The sequence below is a fragment of the Euphorbia lathyris genome, chromosome 4, assembly GCF_963576675.1.
Source record: "Euphorbia lathyris chromosome 4, ddEupLath1.1, whole genome shotgun sequence".
NCBI classification, from domain to species: Eukaryota; Viridiplantae; Streptophyta; class Magnoliopsida; order Malpighiales; family Euphorbiaceae; genus Euphorbia; species Euphorbia lathyris.
In genome coordinates this window covers 40,378,477-40,385,526 of record NC_088913.1, presented here as the reverse complement: position 1 = coordinate 40,385,526, position 7,050 = coordinate 40,378,477, and positions in this window count along the sequence as shown.

Sequence of the window (7,050 nt, the reverse complement as noted above, 5' to 3'; positions counted from 1 at the left end):
CCGAATCAAGTGATTCAGAAGTTAGATTTAGATTCTGTAAAAAGGAATATGATGTACACACATTGTTTACAAAATAATAACAAATTCAGTAGCGTTTAGACATTGTTCCAGTTTAGTTTTCATTTTGGTAGTAGACCGACCCAGTCTCTATTATGAAGATTCAACGAGAAGATTGAGTAGAGGATACGCCCCTGAGCCTGACAAACTCGAACGAAACCCAAGGAAAGGATTGACAACCCATTCACTTGCACGCCGTCGAAGAATTCAATGCTCCATGTTCTCTGTAAACTTGTATCAATTTATATTTCATCTAATAAAGTCCGTTCTATTCGATAGATTTTTATGCAACACTTTGGTAAATGAGCCGAAGTGGATTGATGCTGGTGTTTTCATTAAAACGTATTTAATTCAAATCTTTACAAGGAAACTTTGTTGAACACTTAGGCAAATTGTTATCTCGAAAGAGTTTTAATTTGATTAAGGGCAACTATCCCGAAAGGGTGTTGTCGCGTTCAAAGCTAATTAATTAGAGGTTCCGTCATTTATTTCATCTTTATAATTCGTACAAAGTTTAAAGTTGTTTCTTTGCTTAATGCAAACGAATACATTCGTTTACTTTTCTAAAAAGCACTAAAACGTTCCTGTTTTGCAAATTCAATCTTAAATCAGATATTTTCTAACATCTTCATATTCTAATCTAATTCTTATTCTAGCAATTTCAAAACCAAAACCGATTAAACGATTTTTCCATATTATAAACCTAAAAGTAAATTTAACCGATTATAAATAAGTTTTGTTTAAAAAAGCGTTCCCTGTGGGATCGATATCTTTTATTACTACAAGCGTATACCGTGCACTTGCGGAAATCGCTCAACATTAGCTTCCAACTCAGCACTCTGATTACTCAGCATCGGCTTATACAAATTATTTACTGATCAATTTTAAGCAAGCAACACATACATATATATATATACCAAGAGAAAGAGTTAGAGATTGCTCAGCAGACTTATCCTGGTTCGGCCTCACCGCCTACGTCCAGTCCCCGGAATCCTTCCGAGCTTTTTCAATCCTCTACTGAGCTCTTTAAAGGTAGAGCACAAACCTTTTACAATAGCGACTGAGTATGCAAGAGTACCGTCCTCTATTCGTCTACTCAATCCTATCTACCACTGAATACTATAACCGAGTATTCAGATTTTCTCTACCACTGAGTACTATAACCGAGTACTCAGCTTCACTCTTCTAACCTTTACAAATGATACAAGAATTGTTCTCACTGAATGAAGAACACTTAGATGAATAAAATTCACTCTAGACTTTTACACAATGATTGGAGTTTGGTGTAAGAGCTTACTTTTTCTATTCAGACAGCTTCTATTCTTATCCAAGTGATGATTGGGCCTAGTTATAGCAATCTTTGTGGCTTCAATCATTTGAATTCTGATATAGTTGTTGTATGATAAACGGTCTTCTTCATCATCATGGGGTCGGCTTCCAGAGCTGCAGGCCAATCCTGTCTTCTGTTTTCACCAGACGCTAGGTTTGCCAGTTTCATCTTCTCGCGCCAGGTTTGTCTTCTTGCGCCAGGTTTTGTCTTCTTGCCAAAAGTCAGATGGCCCATGCATCTCGAAAAGGTCTTTAAAACGGATTTCCAAGACTTCTGATTTGTGTCAGACCTTGTCTGTCAAGTTGACGGATCATTGACGCTGACTTGGTTGTTACTCAGCTTGACTCAGTGGCTTCGCCTTCAAGCTTCTCTGAAGAAGACATTTCTTTCGTAAAGCTGAGTTGCATTCTACTCAGATTCTGCTGTGTGACTTGCTCATGCTGACTTTGTTCTGTCTTTCTTTTATAGACTTTCAGTTCATGTTCTCATTAGTCAACTTACTCAACATTGAACAAACTCATTAGTACAATTAAATCAAAGCACTTAAATTTAATTGTTTTAATCATGGGAATAATTTTGTCAAATCAAAATCATGTGGAAATTTGTTTCAACAAACTCCCCCATTTTGATGTTGGCAAAAGTATTCAATTACGGAACTCAGTGTTGAGGTTCCCCATGATAGTTGACCTTTTCTATTCTTCTGAAATTACTCCCCTGTAAGGATTGCATCTACTGGCTTAGTTCAATTCTAAACCTTCTAAGATTTAATCGAAATGAGCCTAAGGTCAGCCTTCAAAGGTAGGTCAAATACTGGAACATTTAGTCATTTACTCAGTTTCGATACTTAGTTAAGTTCAGGTATCAGAGTTGGGTTTATCAGAGTTCAGGTATACTGAGTATAGTTTACTTGGTTAATTTTTATGTTCACAAGTCTTAATTGATTGTTGTTCAATGAGTAGTTACATGACATAGATCAGCATATAAACACAGCAAGTAATCATCGCATATATAAAGACAATTGGTAGAAAAAGATGCTTATATAGATAGTCAGCTCAACAAAGATAAAGCATGCCAGATACAAGATTATAAGTCTCAAGCTAAGTCTAGTTCTAGATCTATTTCTTGATATTGGCTTGAACTTGGTTAGATTTGGCTTTGGGCTTGGCTATTCTTTGTTGCTGACTTTGGTTGCCCGGGACAACAGAAGTTGAACCAGGCTTCTGTTGAGTTTGACGTTGAGTTCCGTCAGCTGGCTGCTTAGCTTTATCTTTATCTTTCTCCCCCGTTTTGCCAGCATCAGTGGACGGAAGGGGAGGAGCATATAGTGTCCCCTGTTGAACAGCACGAGTTAGTATGGTGGAATACTGTTGCATGTGACTCGTACTTTCCCTTAGACCCGTAAAGACCTGTATGCCATCGGCCATACTTGAAGAGGGGATTTTGATATGTGCATTGAGCATACTGAGTAAATACTCAAGAGACTTCCCAATCCAAGTAATCGAGTTCGTCATCCATGCATAGGATTGATAGTACATCCTGAGCAGTGAAGAATCATACGAATGACGCTGAGCATTAATGTGGCTAACATGCGCAAGAGTTGAGCGAGTGCAGTGCAGTATGTCATTGGTCTTTACTTGGTCAGTGTCCATTTCCTCTTTGCTCAGGTTAAGTAGGCGAATGGCTTCACCAATCTGTTCAATATAGCATTGAGAAGTGGAGGAGATAAGCTCACGAGCCCCGGTTAGCTCGGCGGTCAGCTGAGTGAAGTGTTGAGTGACTTCAGCAGAAGTTGACGATGATGAGTTTACAGCAGATAGGGCATTGATTTTCCCTTCGATGGAGTCCATGTGATTCACCATCATTAACTGGAGTTCCGCCAGCCTAACCATGAATTCCTGTTTGGGCTACTGAGAGACCAAGGAGGTCATAACACTCATCAGCTCCTTAAGACCTTTGAGTTCGGTCAAAAGTTACGTAACGGATGAAAATTGAGTAGACTTAGCAGGAGCAGCCCTAGCAACATCGGCTTGAGACTGATCTATAGCATGAAGAAGAAAATGAGCTGAGTTGATGATTCATCTGCCAGACTCAGAGGCATTCAGAAAATTGTAGGAATCATCTTCAGATTGTTTTTGTGTGGTCTCAGGGGCCGTTTCATGGTCAACACTAGATGTTGGAGGATTGTGGTGCTGTCTAGAAGTTGAAGTGCCAGCTTGATCAGTGGCTGCACTTTTATTATTAAGGTCACCAGCAGGAGCTGACTGGTTTATTGTCTGCTTGATATGAGTTTGAAGAGTTTGATCGGCAGAGTTATTAACCTGCTCAGTGTCAGTCTGAATTTGAGGTTGAGGAAACTCAGAGCTGTCTTTAGCAGGAGGAGTTTCCTTCGCTAACTCGGTGTGTTGAGCAGCTGGAACTTCGAGCACTTGCTCAATGGAAGGTGGAGCAGAGGTGTCGGCAGAAGTTTGACCCTTAGAGACTTTAGGGTCGGCTTGTTCCTCAGATTGAGAAACAGAGGCTTGTTTTTCCTTGACTTGATCAGGAGTGGGTTCAGTGATGTCGGTGAAGAATTGGAATTGAAGCCCTGTTAAGTCTGTGATGGGGTCCCTCAGTGGAGATTCATCCAACAAGTTAATGACATTGGGCTTTTGGGCTTTTCTCTTAAACCGTTTTTCTGTACTGCCCTTGTTAGTTTTGGTTTGAGGAGAAGGGTCAGCACCAACAGATTTTGATGACTCAGAAGAGAGGTCAAGTCCAAGATCAGCATAAAGGTTCTCCACAACCTTGTCCTTCACTGGAAACTTAGCTCCTTGCTCATTAGTTTGCCCAACAGCAGCTGTGTTGCTTGGCTCAGCAGAACCCATCTTATCAGCTTGAGGCTGTTCGGCAGTCCAGCCTTGTTCTTCCTCCTGATCACATGGTGTCTTTTCCAGGTCGATCTCCTGAGCTCGCAGGAAGTGAGAATCCTTAGTGATGACGAAGTCAATGGGGTCGGCTTCCAAAGGTGTCATCTCAAAGGTCTTCTTCCTCTTTAGGGGTTGCTCAAGAGTCTCCTCACTTTCTTCTTCAGGGTCAGCTCTTTCCTTCCTTTTCTCAGCTGACTTTGCCTTCTTCTGCACTGACTCAGCATGTGCAGTTTTTTTTCCGCCAACCACCACCCTGAGCTTCTTTATAGTCTTGTTAATATCTTTGGCTAGTGGGGTTGAGGATTGGTCAGCTTTTCTTTTTCTTTTCTGCCTAGTTCGCTCAGCAGGTGCTGCTTCAACCACAACTCTCTTTCCTTTCTAAGACACCTCAGCAGGTGTTTCCTCAACCATATCTTCCTCAGCAGGTACTTCTTCAATTACATCCCCTTTTCCTTTCTTAGGTTTGATAGGCTGACTATGAGCCAAGCCGAGTAGGATTCCCGTAGTGATTTCCGTACCTATTATGTTGATTTCCTCCTTTAAGCTGACTTCGTGATCCTGTAGAATTTTGGTGATGAGAGAACCCATCCTTAGGATCCCGGTGCTGCGTTGGAAAGCCCCGATGAGAAAGATAGGCATGTTGAGCGGCTTGTAGTTCAACATGTGCCAGATGATGCACTGCTCAAAGTTTGAGGCTGAGGAGGAGGCGTTGATCTTAGGAAACAGATAGTTGGTCAGGATGTAGTGTGCTTGTCTTTGAGGCTGACCCATGTTGGTACTGTAGATTTCACCGCTGTGGTTTTTAGGTTTGCAGAACTCAGCTACGTAGTCAACTCGCTTATAATCGTTTGTGCATCGTAGTTCTGCACCTTCTTTCTTTAGATCAAGTAGTATGGCGAGATAGGAAGGGGTGATGGCGATTTCTTTGTTCTTGACCTTAGTAATCATATGGTCGTCGTTATCGTCGGCTACCCTTAAGTTCGCGTAGAATTCCTTCACCAGTTGTGGGTAGGTAGTTCCAGGGAGAGAGAAGAGGGTGGTCCATCCATTTTTCGAAATCCAGTCGCAGAACGGTTTCTCAGCTTCGACGAAGCTTTTAGAGAACCATCAGGAGTGATAAACTTTGTGGTTTTTAACGCTGCTGAAAACTAGGAAGAACTTTCTTTCCCTGGGTTTTTTTTTTCTTTTTCTCCTTCTTTTTCTTTGAGGGAGTCGTCTGGTCAGTGCGAGGATTTTCACCGAGGATGCTGACCTCGGGCATTGGTTGGTCGAGCCGACCATGTGTTTGTTCCTGAGACTCAGAGGAAGTCTCATGGTATTCCTGCTCAGCAGGAGATGGAGGATTAATGTCAGAGCGGTTGTCATCGTATTGCTCTTCGGAGATATTCTGAGAATCGTTCGACATGGTGTTCTTGAGGATTTTTGAGAGAGTTAGAAGATTAGGGAATTAAGAGAGAGAGAGAGATTGAGTGCGAATTGTTGCAAGCGTAAAGAAGAGTTAGTGGGAATTCGTCCACTATTTATAGCCGGTGCGTGTTGATCTGATAGGTCAGAATGGTGGTTTGTTTTTGAATCAATCAACGACATTTAATTCTGACATTAATGATACATTCGGTGCATGGGTTCCTAATCATTACGCTTACATCATCCTAGGTGGCTACTTAGATACGCGTGCAAGTATTCTACTCAGCATCTAAGATACTAAACGTTTGGTGTTCTGAGTGCTTAGTTTAGCATAGAAGGGGTTCATATCATGTGGAGTAACTCAGCATTTAGCAATCACTCAATATATATAGCAATTCAGCAAGTAGTGATTTTATGGCATTTATGTCTACTCAGCACATGATAGTTACTCAACATGTAATAACCACTCAGCATGATATAATCACTCAACATTCATTTTCTCAGAATTTTATTAAAGAGGATTAGACATACCGATAGCTTCCCTTAGTATGCTGAACTGCTCACGAGCCAATGGCTTCGTGAAGATATTTGCAAGCTGTTCATTTGTTGGAACATACGTCAGCTTGATCTCACCTTTGAGTACATGATCTCTGATGAAATGATGCCTTATGCTGACATGCTTCATCCTGCTGTGTTGGATTGGATTTTTAGATAAGTCAATAGCGCTTTTGTTGTCACATTTGACTTCAATTGTTTTGGTTTGAACTCCATAATCATCCAATTGTTGCTTGGTCCATAGGACTTGTGCAACACAGCTTCCAGCAGCAATGTACTCAGCTTCAGTTGTTGACAGGGCAACTGACGACTGTTTCTTACTGAACCAAGACACTAGACAGCTTCCAAGGAAATGACATCCTCCTGAAGTGCTTTTCTGCTCAAGCTTGTGTCGTCCATAGTCAGCGTCAGTGTATCCAACGAGTGTGAAATCGTTTGTGTTGGAATACCATAAACCTGCATTCACTGAGCTTTGCAAATATCTAAGGATTCTTTTTACAGCTATGTAATTTCTGGTCCTCAGTGTATTTTCAGCGGCATCAAGAATGCTTTTCTCAGAGTGTCCTCTTGGAACCTTGATCTCTTTAGGTAGTGTAGTGTCTTCAGGATTTGGTCCACATGCAGGAGATTTCTGACGGACTGGGCAAATACGCGGGGCGTACTCCACCATACGCGAGGCGTGTCATGGGAAATCTGCAGAAAATCATGTTCCTCCATGCTTGTATTTTGTGAAATTACAACTCTACCCCTGGCTTGATGTGTATAAATAGGAGTGACTAGCACTCATTTAGGTAACCT